Here is a 17,476-nt window from a genome sequence, read left to right as displayed (position 1 = left end):
AAGCCAATAGAGCCACATTTTTGAAACTAGTAAAAGAAAAATTTGTCATTCTGAAATTCTAAGCCTGCCAGGAATATCTCTCAAAAACGAAGGCAAAATAAAAACTTTATGACACAAATACTGAGATAGTTTATTAACAGTAGGCCTGCACTCTGCAAAATGTTAAATGAAGTTCTGTAGGCAGAAGGAAATAACCAGAGAGAAATTTGGAGTAACGCAAAAGAGTAAAGAATGCCAGAAATAGGAAGTATTTTGGTTAATATTTATAAAACATGCCCCTTTTTTGTGTCTTAAACTCTTTAAAAAAAATAATGGAGAATTCCAAATTCTCTGTGGCAATGTTAAATCTCTATAACCCATCCTTTGCACTGCTTACAACTATGCACTCTGGAAAATAGAGAAAAAATGACTGCCCGAGAACTCTCAGAAGTAATTAAGAACTCTTCTGCTTCTGGGAAGATGGAATAGGCATATATACCCTATTATTCCTACTGAGTACATTGAAAAATCCCTGGACATTGCATATAAGACAAATATAAGAAGACTCTGAAAAGTGGACAGAAAAAGGCAGACCAACTAGAGAAGCTGGGACCCAAAGAATTACACAGTGGTAAGTTCTTTGGAATTTATTTTGCCCCACTTAGCCCAGTTTGGATATTGGAGAAGGTGGAAATTTGGGAAGCTAGGAGACACAAACAAAAAAGCCCAGGAAAGCCTACATTCTTTGGCCAAAAGATGAGGAATAAGGAAGGTAAGGGAAACAGAAGATTTTTAGATAACCTTTTTATTTAAGGCAAATGTCACAGAAAAGACTACGGCCCTACCCCATCTCTGCCAGCAAAGGCTTGATGGAGAGCCTAGACTTCCACTCATGTCAGGCTATAAAGAGTCACCCAACCCCCCAACTCAGTGATGTCTGAGAGGGCCAAGTGGGGATGTGGGTTTTTCATCCCCACCAGATTGGAGCAAAGCATGCAGAAAACTAACAGAATTTTTCGCCAGCAAACCTATCCTAAAAAAATAGCTTAAGAAAGTTATCTGAACATAATGGAAATTACAGAACAAGGAATCTTGGAACATGAGAAAAGAAGAAAGCATGATATGGCTTGATGGTCTAAGTAGAAAATCCCAAAGAATCTACTAAAAATTTTGAGGACTAATGAGTTCAGCAAGGGTACAGGATAAAGATCAAAATACAAAAAGCAATTATATTTCTATAGAAATAGGAACAAACATGTAAAAACAGAAATTAAAAATACAGTGGCATATACAGTCACTCTGAAATAAATATTTGGTTGTTGGAGAACATCTAACAAAAACACACAGGACTTCTATGCTGAAAACTACAAAATATTGCTGAAAGAAATCAAAGAGGATCCAAATAAATGGAGAACTAGTCTGTGTTCATGTATTAGAAGATTCACTATAGTTGTGTCAATTTTCCCCACATTGACATGAAGGTTTAGTGCAATTCCTATCAAAACCCCAGCAATATTTTTTGTAGATCTAAACAAGATTATTCTAAAATTTACAAAAAGTCAAATAACCTGGATTTCTTCAAATAATTCTGAAAAGAAGAATAAAGTGGGAAGAATCTCTTTGCTTGATTTCAAGATGTATTATATAGTTATAGTAACAAGGATGTGTGATATTGATGGAGGAATAGACACATAGATGAGTGGAACAGAGTAGGGAAACCAGAAATAACTCCCACACAAATGAGGCCAAGTGATTTTTGATAAAAATATAGGGAAAAACTCAGTGGAGGAAAGGTAATATTTTCAATGGATGGTGCCAGACCAATTGGTATTTTATCCATAGGCAAAAAAATGAACCTCAATATAAGCCTCACACCTTATATAAAAATTGACTCAGACTAGATTATAGACTTAAATGTAGAACATAAAACTGTAAAATTTTAGAAAATTACATAAGATAAAATCTTCAGGACTCTGGTTTGGTAAAGACTTCCTAGACTTGATACCCAAAACACAATCCATAAAAATAAAATCAAATATTGGACTTTATCAAAATTTGGAACTTTTGTTTTGAAAAAGATCCAGTTAGAAGGATGGAAATACAAGCTACAGAATGGAAAAAAAATATTTACAAAGCACATATCTGACAAATCTAGAGTATGTAAAGTATTATCCAAACTAAACATGATCCAATTAGCAAATGGGTAAAGGACATGAAGAGATACTTCACTGAAGAGCACGTACAGATGTCAAATAAGCACATGAAAAGATGTTCAACATCACTAGCCATCAGGGAAATGCAAATTAAGACCTTAATGAGCTATCACTCACTGTTATTAAAACAGCTAAAATGATGGCAAGGATGTGGAAAAACTTGCTCTCTTATTTATTGCTGGTTGAAAGGCAAAATGGTATAGCCAATCTGGGAAATACTTTGGCAATTTCTTAGAAAACTAAATATACACTTACCACGTGAGCCAGCAATTGAGCTTTAGGTCATTTATCCCATAGAAATGAAAACTTATATTTGCACAAAACTCCACATATCAGCTTTATTTGTAATAGCCTAAAACTGGAAACAATCAAGATGTTCCTCAATAGGTGAATGGTTTAACAAGTTATGTACTTACATACCACAGAGTACTATTCAACAATAAAAGGTAATGAATTATTGATACATGAAACAGCTTGGATGGATCTCAAGATTACTATGCTGAGTGATAAAATCAAACTCAAGTTTCACAAACTGTATGATTCATTTATATAAGATTATTGAAGAGATAAAATTATAGATATGTAAAGCAGATTAATGGTTGCCACTAATTAAGGATGATGGGGAGAGGGCTTGAATGTGACTATGAAGGGGTAGCATTAGGGACAACTTTGTGCTGATAGAATGGTTCTGTATCTTGTGGTCATGGTTATGTGAACCTACACATTTGATAAAATGACAGAACTCTACACACACATTGTACCTATATGAAATTCCTGGCTTTGATATTGTACTATAATTATGTAAGATGTAACTTTTGGGGGGAATTGGATGAAAGGTACATGGGACCTCTCTGTACTATCTTTTCAACTTCCTGTGAAACCATAATTATTTTAAAATAAAAAGTTGAAGAAATTAAAAGCAGAAAGATTATAAAGGGGAATCGAAACTTGGAGAAGTATCTGCATGGTGGTGAGTTTCCTGTTCTTATTTTCTCCTGATTCTTTCCTCTGAGGGGACCAGTCATCAAGCAGCACAGCATTGGCAACTAAAAGTCTAAAAAGAATCCTAATGTCTTTCTGGCCAGAGGAACTATGGAAACCAGGTTATGCAAGCCAGAGTGAAATGGGGAGAATCTGAGAAAGGAAAAGTCAGGAGAATGCTGTCCCCTAATTCTGCTGAAGAAATTATATCTCAGCTTCTCTCCTACACAACATATATGTGAGACAGAAGTAAACCAACATAGCAAAGGCTTTGAGAATTTAACTGATATTTGAACCATCTCCACAAGTCTCAGTTTAATCCTTGAACCATGCATGTGTGGGACAAACTGAAGCCAACCTAGCAAAGGCTTTGAGAACTGAATTGAGAATTGAATATCACTCACCAAAGGTGAGACAGGCCTGACAGTCTGATCCTAACTGCACTGATTGTCAACTAAAACAAAACTATCAACAATCTCCAGAGGAATATAATAAAAGCCAGAGCCTACATAATATAACATTCATAACATATCCAACAATCAAAGAAACAGAAAAATATAACTTAAGGGAAAGACAATCACTAAACACCAACACTGAGATGACCCAGAAATCGGAATTAACAAAGACTTTAAAGTAGCTGTTATAGCTATGCTTAATGTGCATATACTTGAAATAAATACAAAGATAGAAAGTCTAAGAAGAGGAATAGAAACTATACAAAACATAATCAAATGGAAATTGTAGAACAAAAAACTACAGCCTCTGAAATAAAATGACACTGCATGGACTCAATACCAAAATAGAGATTACAGAGTAAAGAGAGTGAACTTTAAAACAAATCAATAGAAACTATACAATCTGAAAAATAAAGAGAAAAATTATTTTAAAAGGACAGAGCTTCTAAGACCTGTAGGACAGTATCATATGGTCTAACATACATAGAATTAGAGTCCCAGAAAGAGAGGAAAAAGAGTTTGTGAAAGAAAAAAATTAAGGAATAATTGCTAAAAGCTTCCTGTGTTGGTTTCCTAGAGCTGCTGTAACAAAGCACTACAAACTGGGTGCCTTAAAACAACAGAAATATATTTTCTCACACTTCTGGAGGCTTGAAATATAAAATCAAGGTGTCAGTGGGGCCATGCTCCTCTAAGGCTTTGGGTAGAATCCTTCCCTGCCTCTTCCTAGTTTCTGGTGGTGGTCATAGATCTTGGTGTTCCTTGGCTTGTAACTGCATCACTCCAATCTGTGCCTCTGTCATCACACGGTGCTCTTCCTTTGTGTGTTTGCATACAGATTTCTCTCTTCGTATAAGGAAACTGGTCATATTGGATTAGAACCTACCCAAATGACCTCATCTTACCTTAATTACATCAATCTTATTTCCAACTAAGGTCACATTCACAGGTACCTGGGTTAGGACTTTAGCATATCCTCTGGGAGAACACAGTTCAGCCCACAACATTTCCCCAATTTGGTTCAAGACTTAAACTTACAAATTCTAGAATCTTGGTAAAATCTAAACAGGATAAATTCAAAGAAAATCATGCCTAGATACATCATAATTGATGTACTTGAAATCATAATTGAACTTTCAGAAATCAAAGATAAAGAAAAAACTTCAAGGCAGCTAGAGAAAAGTAACACATAATATATAGGGGAACAAGGATATGAATGACTGCATATTCTCATGAAGAACAAGAAAACAAAGGACCAACATCTTTAATGTAGTGGAGGAAGATAATCCATAAACCTAGAATTCTAAATTCAGCAAAACTATTCTTCAGAAATGAAGGTGAAGTAAAGACATTTTCACATGAGTAAAAGCAAAGAGAATATGTCACCAGAAGATATACTCTTAAAAAAAAATAAAATGCTAAAGGTAGCTCTTCAAGCTGAAAAAAATAAAATGTTACTGGAGGGAAACTTGGATCATCAGGAATGAAGGAAGAGTGTCAGAAATGGTAATTATCTGGGTATATATAAAAGACTATGCTTTGAACTTCTAGTTTCCAGTTCTATATATAAGGAGCTTGGAAGTCGCCACTCTCTCCTAATAAGAAATAAAAAGCTAAACAGAATGAAAAATCAACAACTCTTCTTGGATCCATAGTTAGTGGAAAACACAGGGCAAACCACTGTCCTTAAACTAGAAACACAGACAGGCAAATACAGGGAGTCACAAGCTTATAGGAGCAGAGATCCACCAGCAGAAACAGCTATGGGAACCAGTGCTGGATTAGGAAATCCTGAACTGTAACTGACGAATTGCTGGGGGAAATTCAGTGTTCAGTGTGGAGAAGTCTGAGAGTTAAACACTTCAGGAGGACTCAGTCATAGGGAGCACCCCCACAATATTGTGAGATTCATTTCCAGGTACTCAGTCAACTTCCCTCAGTAAATAACAGAGAAAAATCCCCTCACGCTTCTGGCAGGGGGAAAGAAAAATGAACAACTTTGAAATAAGCTGGAGCACTCTTTTTCTCAACAAGGACTGCCCTCAAGGGGAAGTAGTTAACCAGCGTCTTATCTGCTTGGGTATTACCAGAATCTAACTGACCTGGGGGCGGGAAAATACCTAACTCCAGCCATCTCTAGCCATCCTGTTCTACCTAATGGGGGAGTGAAAACTGAGAAACACTTGTGAAGTTCACAGGGCAGAAGCATAGGCTCACTAAATGACTGAGACCTAATCATAGGACTATAAAACACTTTACTCACCACACCTCACCACCCCAGTACGAAAGGTCTATTTACAGCAGTTCTTTTTACCTGGTACATCATGTTCAGCTATCAAGAAAAAATTACAAGACATACCAAAAGGCAAAAAACACAATTTGAAGAGACAGACTCTTGGATCAAAAAAGAAATCCCAAGAGTACTTTAAAAATATTTTGAACTAAGTGAAAATGAAAATGCAACTTATCAAAGTTTGTGGGATGCATTAAAAGCAGTGCTTAGATTGAAATTTATAGCATTGAATGCATATACTAAAAAGGAAGAAAGATCTAAAACCGATAATCTAAGTTTCCACCTTAGGAACCTAGAAAAAGAAGAGCTCATTAAACCCAAAGTAAGCAGATGAAAAGAAATAAAAATAGATCAGAAATCAATGAAATTGAAAACAGGAAATCAATTGAGAAAATCAATGAAACCAAAAGCTGGTTGTTTGAAAAGGTCAATAAAATCTTTATATAATATAAAGATAAAAAATCTTTATATAATATAAAGATAATATAAATCTCTAACCAGGCTAACTAAGAAAAAGTAGAGTATACTAGTTACTAACATCAGAAATGAAAGGAGGGACATCTATTTTATTTAGATCTCAGTACAGATCCCATTGTCATTCAAAGGATAATAAATGAATATATAATGAAAAACTCTATGCCCATAATTTGATGACATACATGAAACGGACCAATTCTTTGAAATGCACAATTTGCCAAAACTCAGACAAGAAGAAATAGACAATCTGAGTAAGTCCATACCTATTAGAGAAATTGAATCAATAATTAATAACCTTCTAAAACAGCACCAGCTTAGATGAGTTCAACAGTGAATTCTACCAAACATTTAAGGAAGAATTTATACCAATTCTCTACAGTTTATTTCAGAGGACAGAAGCAGAAGAAATACTTCCTCACTCATCCTATGAGGCCAGCATTACCATTACTTTAATACCAAAATCAGACAAAGATGCAATAAGAAAACTACAGACCAATATCTCCCATGAGCATAGATGCAAAGATTCTCAACAAATATTAGCAAACAGAATCCAACAACGTATAAAAAGAATTATACAACATAACCAAGTGAGATTTATCTCAGGTATGCAAAGCAGGTTCAACATTTGATTTTCAAATAATGTAATCCATTATATAAACAGACTAAAAAGAAAAACTACATGATCTTATCAATAGATAGAGAAAAACTTGACAAAATCCAACACCTATTCATGACAAAAACTCAGTAAACTAGGAATACAGAAGAATTTCCTTAACTTAATAAAGAATTTCTATAAAAACTTATAGCTAACATCATATTTAATGGTGAGAAAGCAGGTACCAGGGAAAGACTGTCTTTGTTCACAGATGACATGATCATCTATGTAGAAAACCCAAAAGAATAGACAAAAAAAAAAAAAAATGAGCAAACAAAAACCCCTGGAATTAATAAGATATTATAGCAAGGTTGAAGGATATAGGGTTAATATACAAGTCAATCACTTTTCAATACACAAGCAATGAGCAAGTGAAATTTGAAATAACAAACAGAGTATCATTTAATATTAATATAAACACACCAAAATATGAAATACTTAGGTATCAATCTAACAAAATGTGTTTAAGATCTATATAAGGGACTACAAAAATCTGATGAATGAAATCAAGAACTAAATGAATGGAGAGTTATTCCATGTGCAGGGATAAGGAAGACTCAATACTGTCAAGATGTTAGTTCTTCCCAACTTGATCTATAGATTCAATGCAGTCACAATCAAAATCCCAGAAAGTTATTTTGTGGATATTGACAAACTGATTCTAAAGTTTATACGGAGAAGCCAAAGACCCAGAATAGCCAACACAATATTGAAGGAAAAGAACAAGGTTGGAGGACAGATACTACCCTACTTCAAGACTTATTATAAAGCTATAGTCATCAAGACAGTGTGATACTGGAGAAAGAATAGACAAATATATCATTGGAACAGAACAAAGAGTCCAAAAAATAGACCCATGTAATGTAGTAAACTGATCTTTGACAAAGGAGCAAAGACAATACAATGGAGCAAAGACAGTCTTCAACAGCTGGTGCTGGAACAACTGGATATCCACATGCAAAAAAATGAATCCAGACATAGATCTTACACCTGCCAAAAAAAATAGCATAAGAGAAAACCTAGATGACCTTAGATATAGCAATGACTTTTTAGATAAAACATCAAAGGCATCATCCAAGAAAAAATTGATAAGCTGGGCTTCATTAAAATTTAAAATTTCTGTTCTGTGAAAGACAATGTCAAGCAAATGAGAAGGGAAGACACAGACTGAGAGAAAATATTTGCAAAAGATACATCTGTTATCTAAAATATACAAAAAACCCTTGGAACTCAACAATAAGAAACAACTCGATTGAAAAATGGACCAGACTTTAACAGAAACCTCACCAAAGAAGATAGATGATAAATAAGCATATGAAAAGATGCTCTACACCATATGTCATCAGGAAAATGAAAATTAAAACAACAATGAGATAACCACTACGCACCTATTAGAACGGCCAAAATCCAGAACGCTGGCAACATCAAATGCTGGTGAGGGTGTAGAGCAATAGAAACTTTCACATATTGCTGTGGGAATGTGAAATGGTACTGACACTTTGGAAGATAGTGTGGTAATTTCTTACAAAATTAAACACACTTTTACCATGTAATCCAGCAATCGCATTCCTTGATAATTACCCAAAGGAGCTGAAAACTAACTTCCATATAAAAACCTGCACCTAGATGTTTATAGCAGCTTTATTCATAATTGCCAAAAGTTGGAAGCAAATAAGATATCCTTCAGTAAGTTAATAGATAAATAAATCGTGGTACATACAAACAATGGAATATGATTCAGTGTTAAAAAACAATGGGCTATTAAGCCATGAAAGAAACTTACATGCATGTTACCAAGTGAAAGAAGGAAATCTGAAAAGCCTACATACTAAATGATTCCAACTAGAGGACATCCTAGAAAAGGCAAAACTATAGAGACATTAGAAAGGTCCAGGTTGAGAAAGGAAGGATGAATAGATGGAGGAAAGAGGATGTTGAGGGCAGTGAAAACACTCTGTATGATACAATAAAGATGGATTGTCTACACCCATAGAATATACAGCACCAAGAGTGAACTGCGATGTAACCTATGGACTTTGGGTGACTAGGATGGGATGTATCAACGTATGTTCATCAGTTTTAATAAATGTACCACTCTGATGGTGGATGTTGGTAATGGGGGAGGCTGTACACGTGGGGGCAGGAGGTATATGGGGAAGATCTGTATCTTCCCCTCAATTTTCTGTGAACCTAAAACTGCTTTAAAAAATAGTCTTTAAAAAAAGACTGTTTTCCTCTTTAGCCCTTTAAAATACATATGACTGTTTAAAGCAAAAGCTATAACATTGTCTGTGGCATGTTCAATACACGTAGGAGTAATACATATGACCACTGTAACATGAAGAACAGTGAGGGGATATAAAGGGACATATATGATTGCCAAGTTTCTATACTTTATATGATGTAATATAATATTAACTGTAAGCAGATGTGAAAGTTTAGGTATGTAAATCCCTAGAGCAACCACTAAAAATTTACACTTGAAAAAAGTCTAAGCGACAAAATTAATAAAAAATAGTAAAAAATTAAATAACCCAAGAGAAGGAAGAAAACATGGAACAGAGGAACAAAAAATGAAGTGACAAACAGAAAAAAAGGTACAATGGTAGGCTTAAACTAAACCACATAAAAACATATTAAATGTTAATGGTGTAAGAAGTCTACTTATGACAGAGTTCATAAAAAAACTGCGACTCACTACATGCTTCTTACACAGACACATTTAAAATATAAAGACACAGATAGGTAGAAAGTAAATGGATGGGAAAATATATATCACATGACCCACAAACATACCAAGCTTGGAGTGGCTACATTAATGTCATATACCACAGAGTTTAAGGCAAAGAGTATTACTAGAAATAAAGAGATATTTTAAAATGATTAAAAGGATTAGTCATGAGGATGACACAAAAAGTATAAAAAGTAAACACCTAATAATGGAATCTCAAAATATGTGAGGCAATACTTGAAAGAATTTGAGGAGATTTAGACAGCTACACAATCACAATAAGATATTGTTAACACCCCATCACAGAAATTCTTATACCAACTAGACAAAATAATCTGTAACAATCAAGAAGATGTGAACATCAATGTAAGCTACCTCCACCAAGTTAACATTTATAAACCACTACATCAAGCAACAGCTGAATTATATTTCAGCATTTATATAAACAGCATTTCAGGAATACATGGTACATTAACCAAGATAGGTCTTATTTGGGGCCATAAAACAAATCTCAATAAATTTAATAAGTATTAAAATTACAAAGAGTGGGTTTTCTACTTATGTATTAGAATTCTTCAGAGGAAAAAAAACCTGATAGAATGTGAGTGTATCTATATCTATATTTATATATAGGTATATACTCATCTATAAACATATGTAGCTAGCTAGCTAGCTAGCTCACTATCGAGAGAGAGAGAGATTTTGAGGAATTGGTTCACATGATTGTGGAGCCTGGCAAATCCAGAATATACAGGACAGGGCAGCAGGCTGGAGCACAGGGAAGAGTTAAAGTTACAGGGTCAAGTTTGAAGACTTCCTGGAGGTAGAATCCTTCTTACTCAGGGGACCTCTTTTCTCTCAAGACCTTCAAATATTTAGATAAGTTCTACCCACATTATAAGGGTAATCTGCTTTACTCAGAGTTTTCTAATTTAAATGCTAATAACATCTAAAAACTACCTTTATAGCAATGTCTAGACTGATGTTCGACCAAAATCTGGGTAAGGTGGTGTAGCCAAGTTGACATGCAAAATTAGCCATCACAAACTACAACAGTGTTGAATGGGAAAGCAATAGTAATAAGACATCTAGGAAACCCCAAATAACTAGAAATTAAACCATACAGTTCAAAATCATTCATAGGACAAAGACAAAATCACAAGGGAAATTATCAAATATTTTAAATTGAATGGCAATAAAAATAAAACACATCAAAATTTGTGGGATATAGTTAAAGCACTATGTGGAAGAAAACAAATAACTTTAAATGCTTGTGTTAGAATACAATATCTAAAATCAGTGAACTCAGAAAATTGCAGACCAATAACTCTGATAAAGATAGATGCAAAAATATTCAACAAAATACTAGCAAACTGAATCCAACAACACCTTAAATGGATCATACACCATGATCAAGTAGGATTTAACCCAGGGATGCAAGGATTCTTCAATACACTCAAATCAATCAATGTGATACACCACACTAACATACTGAAGAATAAAAACCATATGATCATCTCAAAAGATGCAGAAAAAGCTTTTGACAAAGTTAAACACCCATTTATGATAAAAACTCTTCAGAAAATGTGCTTAGAGAGAAACAACTTCAACATAATGAAGAACATATACGACAAACCTACAGCTAACATCATACTATGTTGAAAAGTTGAAAGCATTTCCTCTAAGATCAGGAACAAGACAAGGATGTGCACTCTCACCATTTTTATTCAACAAAGTTTTGGAAGTCCTAGCCACAGCTATCAGAGAAGTAAAAAAATAAAAGGAATCCAAATTGGAAAAGAAAAAGTAAAACTCTCACAGTTTGCAGATGATGTGATACTATACATAGGAAATCCTAAAGATGCCACAAGAAAACTACTAGAGTTTATCAATGAATTTGGTAAAGATGCAGGATACAAAATTAATACACAAAAATCTCTTGCATTTCTATACACTAATAATGAAAGGTCAGAAAGAGAGATTAAGGAAATAATCCTATTTACTATCACATCAAAAAGAATAAAATACCTAGGAATAAACCTTCCTAAGGAGGCAAAAGACCTGTACTCAGAAAACTATAAGATGCTGATGAAGGAAATAAAAGATGAGAAAGATGGAGAGATATACCATGTTTGATTGGAAGAATCAATATTGTGAAAATAACTATACTACCCAAAGCAATCTACAGATTCAGTGCAATCCCTATCAAGTTACCAATGGCATTTTTCACAGAATTAGAACAAAAATTTTTACAATTTGTATGGGAACACAAAAGACCCTGAATAGTCAAAGCAATCTTGAGAAAGGAAAAGGAGCTGGAGGAATCACACTCCCTGACTTCAGACTATACAGTAAGTTCCCTACATACAAATGAGCTCCATTCTGAGAGTGTGTTCAATTTGTTCACTAAGTCCAAAAAAGTTAGCCTAGGTACCCAACTAACACAGTTGGCTATATAGCACTATACTGTAATAGTTTACAATACTTCTCACACAAATAATACATAAAAAAATAACAAATACAGGAGTCAAGAGGGCATACTAGGAGGACGTGGAATTTGCATCTCCTCACAACTAGGGCACCTACCAGGCAATGGACGGGGACCATGAACACCTAAGGGGATGGGAGGAAACCCCAGCAGCCAGCTTGCGGAATCTTGGTTCCCAGGCTGAGGGCAGGCCCAGCTCCTGTGGTGGGAGCTCCAAGTCCAAACTGCTGGACTAACAGAGAACCTCAGACCACAGGGAATATCAGTTGGAGTGAGGCCTCCCGGAGGTCCTCATCTCAGCGCCAGGACAAGGCTTTATTTAACTGCCTGCAAACTCCAGTGCTATACACATCAGGCCAAACAAACAGTGAAACAGGAATACAACACCATCTATCAAAAAAAAAAAAAAAAAAAAGAAACAACAGGACATATGTTACAGATGAAGAAGCAAGGTAAAACCTACAAGACCAAATAAATGAAGATGAAATAGGCAACCTACCTGAAAAAGAATTCAGAGTAACGATAGTAAAGATGGTCCAAAATCTCAGAAAAAGAATGAAGAAAATACAAGAAACATTTAACAAAGATCTAAAAGAACTAAAGAGCAAAAAAACAGTGATGAACAACACAATTACTGAAATTAAAAATACTCTAGAAGAAATCAATAACCAAATAACTGAGGCAGACAAATGGATAACTGAGCTGGAAGATAAAATGGTGGAACTAACTGCCAGGGAGCAGAATTAAAAAAAGAATGAAAAGAACTGAGGACAGTCTCAGAGACCTCTGGGACAACATTAAAAGCCCGACCATTCGAATTATAGGGGTCCCAGAAGAACAGAAAGAGAAAGGGTCTGAGAAAATATCTGAAGAGATTATAGTTGAAAACTCCCCTAATGTGGGAAAGGATGTAGTCAATCAAGTCCAAGAAGCACAGAGGTACCATACAGGATAAACCCAAAGAGAAACATGCCGAGACACATATTAATCAAACAATCAAAAATTAAATACAAAGAAAAAATATTAAAAGCAGCAAAGGAAAGGCAACAAATAACATACAAGGGAATCCCCATAAGGTTAACAGCTGATTATTCAGCAGAAACTCTGCAATCGAGAAGGGACTGGCAGGACATACTTAAAGTGATGAAAGGGAAAAATCTACAGCCAAGATTACTCTACCCAGCAAGGATCTCATTCAGATTCGATGGAGAAATTAAAACCTTTACAGATAAGCAAAAGTTAAAAGAATTCAGCACCACAAAACCAGCTTTACAACAAATGCTACAGGAACTTCTCTAGGCAGGAAACACAAGAGAAGGAAAAGACCTACAAAAACAAACCCCCCAAATTAAGAAAATGGTAATAAGAACTTATATATCAATAATTGCCTTCAATGTAAATGGATTAGATGCTCCCACCAAAAGACATAGACTGGCTGAATGGATACAAAAACAGTACCCATACATATGCTGTCTACAAGAGACTCACTTCAGACCTAGGGATATATACAGACTGAAAGTGAAGGGATGGAAAAAAATATTCCATGCAAATGGAAATCAAAAGAAAGCTGGAGTAGCAATTCTCATATCATACTTTAAAATAAAGGCAATGACAAGAGACAAAGAAGGAGACTACATAATGATCAAGGGATCAATCCAGGAAGAAGATATAACAATTGTAAATATTTATGCACCCAACATAGGAGCACCACAATACATAAGGCAAATGTTACCAGACATAAAAGGGGATATTGACAGTAACACAATCATAGTAGGGGACATTAACACCCCACTTTCACCAATGGACAGATCATCCAAAATGAAAATAAATAATGAAACACAAGCTTTAAATGATACATTAAACAAGATGGACTTAATTGATATTTATAGGACATTCCATCCAAAAACAACAGAATAGACATTCTTCTCAAGTGCTCATGGAACATTCTCCAGGATAGACCATATCTTGGGTCACAAATCAAGCCTTGGTAAATTTAAGAAAATTGAAATTGTATCAACTGTCTTTTCTGATCACAAGGCTATGAGACTAGATGTCAATTACAGGAAAAAAATCTGTAAAAAATACAAACACATGGAGGCTAAACAATACATTACTTAATAAACAAGAAATCACTGAAGAAATCAAGGAAGAAATCAAAATATACCTAAAAACAAATGACAATGAAAACACGATGGCCCAAAACCTATGGGATGCAGCAAAAGCAGCTCTAAGAGCAAGCTTATAGCAACACAATCTTACCTCAAGAAACAAGAAACCTCTCAAATAAAAAATCTAACATTACACCTAAAGCAATTCGAGAAAGAACAAAAAAACCCCAGAGTTAGCAGAAGGGAAGAAATCATAAAGATCAGATCAGAAATAAATGAAAAAGAAATGAAGGAAACAATAACAAAGACCAATTACACTAAAAGCTGGTTCTTTGAGAAGATAAACAAAATTGATAAAACATTAGCCAGACTCACCAGGAAAAAAAGGAAGACTCAAATCAACAGAATTAGAAATTTAAAAGGAAAAGCAACAACTGACACTGTAGAAATACAAGGGATCATGAGAGATTATTACAAGCAACTGTATGCCAATAAAATGGACAACCTGGAAGAAATGGACAAATTCTTAGAAAAGTATAACCTTCCAAGACTGAACCAGGAAGAAATAGAAAATATAAACAGACCAATCACAAGCACTGAAATTGAGAATGTGATTAAAAATCTTCCTACAAACAAAAGCCCAGGACCAGAGGGCTTCACAGGCGAATTCTACCAAAAATTTAGAGAAGAGCTAACACCTATGCTTCTCAAACTCTTCAAAGATATAGCAGAGGGAGGACAACTCACAATTTCATTCTATGAGGCCACCATCACCCTGATACCAAATTAGACAAAGATGTCACATAAAAAGAAAACTAAAGGCCAATATCTCTGATGAACATAGATGCAAAAATCCTCAACAAAATATTATCAAACAGAGTCCAACAGCACATTAAAAGGATAATACACCATGATCAAGTGGGATTTATCCCAGGAATGCAAGGATTTTTCAATATATGCAAATCAATCAATGTGATACACCATAAAAACAAATTGAAGGATAAAAACCGTATGATAATTTCAATAGATGCAGAAAGAGCTTTCAACAAAATTCAACACCCATTTATAATAAAAATCTTCCAGAAAGTAGGCATAGAGGGAACTTACCTCAACATAATAAAGGTCATATATGACAAACCCACAGCCAACATCATTCTCAGTAGTGAAAAACTGAAACCATTTCTGCTAAGATCAGGAACAAGACAAGATTGTCCACTTTCCCCACTATTATTCTACATAGCTTTGGAAGTTTTAGCCACAGGAATCAGAGAAGCAAAAGAAATAAAAGGAATACAAATTGGAAAAGAAGAAGTAAAACTGTCACTGTTTGCAGATGACATGCTACTATACATAGAGAATCCTAAAGATGCTATCAGAAAACTACTAGAGCTAATAAATGAATGTGGTAAAGTAGCACAATACAAAATTAATGCACAGAAATCTCTTGCATTCCTATACACTAATGATGAAAAATCCAAAAGAAAATTAAGGAAACACTCCCATTTACCATTGCAACAAAAAGAATAAAATACCTAGGAATAAACATACCTAAGTAGACAAAAGACCTGTATGCAGAAAATTATAAGACACTGATGAATAAATTGAGATGATACAAACAGATGGAGAGATATACTATGCTTTTGGATTGGAAGAATCAACATTGTGAAAATGACTAGACTACACAAAACTATCTACAGATTCAGTGCAATACCTATGAAACTACCAATGGCATTTTTCACAGAACTAGAACAAAAAATTTCACAATTTATATGGAAACACAAAAGACCCCAGATAGCCAAGACATTCTTGAGAAAGAAAAACAGAGCTGGAGGAATCCGGCTCCTACTTCAGACTATACTACAAAGCTACAGTAATCAAGACAGTGTGGTACTGGTACAAAAACAGGAATATAGATCAATGGAACAGGATAGAAAGCCCAGAGATAAACCACGGACATAGGATCACCTTATCTTTGCTAAAGGAGGCAAGAGTATACAAGGAGGAAAAAACAGCCTCTTCAATAAGTGGTGCTGGGAAAACTGGACAGCTATATGTAAAAGAATGAAACTAGAACACTTCCTAACACCATGAACAAAAATAAACTCAAAATGGATTAAAACCTAAATGTAAGGTCAGGCACTATAAAACTCTTAGAGGCAAACATAGGCAGAACACTCTATGACATAAATCACAGCAAGATCCTTTTTGACCCACCTCCTAGAGAAATGGAAATAAAAACAAAAATAAACAAATGAGACCTAATGAAACTTAAAAGCTTTTGCACAGCAAAGGAAACCATAAACAAGGTGAAAAGACAACCCTCAGAATGGGAGAAAATATTTGCAAATGAAGCAACTGACAAAGGATTAATCTCCAAAAGATACAAGCAGCTCATATAGCTCAGTATAAAAAAAACAGATAACTCAATCCAAAAATGGGCAGAAGACCTAAACAGACATTACTCCAAAGAAGATATAAAGATGGCCAAAAAACACATGAAAGGATGCTCAACATCACTAATTATTAGAGAAATGAAAATCAAAACGACAATGAGGTATCACCTCACAATGGTCAGAATGGCCATCCTCAAAAAATCTACAAACAGTAAATGCTGGATAGAGTATGGAGAAAATGGAACCCTCTTGCACTGTTGGTGGAAATGGAAATTGATACAGCCACTATGGAGAGCAGTATGGAGGTTCCTTAAAAAACTAAAAATAGAACTACCATATGACCCAGCAATTGCACTAGTGGGCATATACCCTGAGAAAACCATAATTCAAAAAGAGTCATGTACCACAATGTTCATTGCAGCACTATTTACAATAGCCAGGACATGGAAGCAACCTAAGTGTCCTTCGACAGATGAATGGATAAAGAAGATGTGGCACAAATATACAATTGAATATCACTCAGCCATAAAAAGAAACGAAATTGAGTTATTGGTAGTGAGGTGGATGGACCTAGTGTCTTTCATACAGAGTGAAGTAAGTCAGAAGAGAAAAATAAATACTGTATGTTAACACATATATATGGAATCTAAAAAAAGAAAAAAAATTGTTCTGAAGAACCTAGGGGCAGGACAGGAATAAAGAC

This window comes from Phocoena phocoena, chromosome 8, assembly GCF_963924675.1.
Source record: "Phocoena phocoena chromosome 8, mPhoPho1.1, whole genome shotgun sequence".
Classification (NCBI taxonomy): domain Eukaryota; kingdom Metazoa; phylum Chordata; class Mammalia; order Artiodactyla; family Phocoenidae; genus Phocoena; species Phocoena phocoena.
Note: the sequence above shows the minus strand (reverse complement) of the source record.